Source organism: Mustela nivalis, assembly GCF_964662115.1.
Source record: "Mustela nivalis genome assembly, contig: HAP1_SCAFFOLD_1280, whole genome shotgun sequence".
Lineage (NCBI taxonomy): Eukaryota > Metazoa > Chordata > Mammalia > Carnivora > Mustelidae > Mustela > Mustela nivalis.
Window position 1 is genome coordinate 104,851 of NW_028135384.1, and position 2,075 is coordinate 106,925.

A 2,075-nucleotide genomic window follows, 5' to 3' on the forward strand; every position below is an offset into this window, starting at 1 on the left:
ATTTTAGTTCTTTTATTTCTCCAGAAAGGGCTTTTATATCTCTCGAGAGGGTTTCTCTAATATCTTCCATGCCTTTTTCGAGCCCGGCTAGAACCTTGAGAATTGTCATTCTGAACTCTAGATCTGACATATTACCGATGTCTGTATTGATTAGGTCCCTAGCCTTTGGTACTGCCTCTTGTTCTTTTTTTTGCGTTGAATTTTTACGTCTTGTCATTTTGGCCAGATAAGAGTAAATGAAGGGGCAAGTAAAATACTAAAAGGGTGGCAACAACCCCAGGAAAATATGCTTTAACTAAATTAGAAGAGATCCAAAATCGTGAGTGGGGAGAAAGGGGATAAAAAGAGGTTCAAAAAGGAAGAAAGAAAAAAAAAGAAAAGAAAAAAAATTTTTTTAAAAAAAGAAAACACCTGAGAAAAATGTAAAAAAGAAAAAATATATATATTAGATAAACTAGTAAAAAATCGTTAAAAAAGAAAAAGGTAACAGTTAAAAAAAAAAAAAAATTTTACCCGAAGGCGAGAAGAAAAAGAAAAAAAGAAAAAAAAAAATGAAAAAGAAAAAATTAAATTAACTGCAAGACTAAAAAAAAATCACAGGAAAAAAGCCATGAGTTCCGTGCTTTGCTTTCTCCTCCTCTGGAATTCTGCTGCTCTCCTTGGTATTGAAACCGCACTCCTTGGTAGGTGAACTTGGTCTCGGCTGGATTTCTTGTTGATCTTCTGGGGGAGGGGCCTGTTGTAGTGATTCTCAAGTGTCTTTGCCCCAGGCGGAATTACACCGCCCTTACCTGGGGCCGGGGTGAGTAATCCGCTCGGGTTTGCTTTCAGGAGCTTTTGTTCCCTGAGCGCTTTCCGTAGAGTTCCGGAGGACGGGAACACAAATGGCGGCCTCCTGGTCTCCGGCCCGGAGGAGCCGAGAGCCCAGGGCCCCACTCCTCAGTGCGCCTTCAGAGAACAGCGCCCAGTTATTCCCGTCTGCCTGACCTCCGGCCGCGCTCCGAGCTCACCGAGCCTGCGACCGGTTCAAGGTAACACCGAGCTGTGAGCTTACTGTTGGCTCTGTCTCTGTAGCCGGCTTTCCCGTTCCAATACCCGCAAGCTCTGCGACACTCAGACACCCCCGATCCTTCTGTGACCCTGCGGGACCTGAGGCCACGCTGACCCCGCGTGGGCTTCGCCCCGGTTTAGCCTCTGGACTGATGTCCCTCAGCGGAACAGACTTTTAAAAGTCCTGATTTTGTGCGCGGTTGCTCCGCCGCTTGCCGGGAGCCGGCCCCTCCCCCCAGGGTCTATCTTCCCGTCGCTTTGGATTCACTTCTCCACCGGTCCTACCTTTCAGAAAGTGGTTGTTTTTCTGTTTCCAGAATTGCTGTTCTTCTTCTCTTCGGTCTGCCGATGGATTTTCAGGTGTTTGCAATCTTTAGATAAGCTATCTAGCTGATCTCCGGCTAGCTGAAGCAGTCTCAGCTTGCTACTTCTCCGCCATCTTGACTCCTCCCTCCCCTGAATTTCTGAACAATGACAGAGCAGCGGTTCTGTCTAGAACCAGGAGGTATTCAGAAGTCAATTGTTGGGTCCCGGGTTGTGTCCATCAGTTCAGACGCGGCCTTCAGATCAACTCATGATTCCAGGGCCTTGGCATTGACTCTGTTCTCAGGTTCTCTGCTCAGGGGCAAGTAAGCTTCTCCCTCTCCAGCTCCACCCCCTGATTGGGATCTCTCTGCCTCTCTGTCCAAACGTGCATGTGCATGTTCGATAAGATAACAAAGACAAAAACAGTGCACAATAATTGACTGGGGCCAAAGGATGTTTTATTGAATTTGGACCTAGGTTCCTATGGAGGGCAGCCAGGTATAGAGAACCTCCCACCATCCTAAAATGCCCGACCTTCGCTTGGAGCTTCCTTGTTCATTCTCCTGTTCTTTGCCTTCCTGGATCTCCTCACCAACCTGCAGCATCCGCTGTCTGTCGTGCTGTACTGACCCCTTGTTAACACATTGTGCATCCTCTCGGGGCTCCATTGGAACATGCCCATCTTCCTCAAGAGGCACTGTTTGCTTATCGCATGGAAC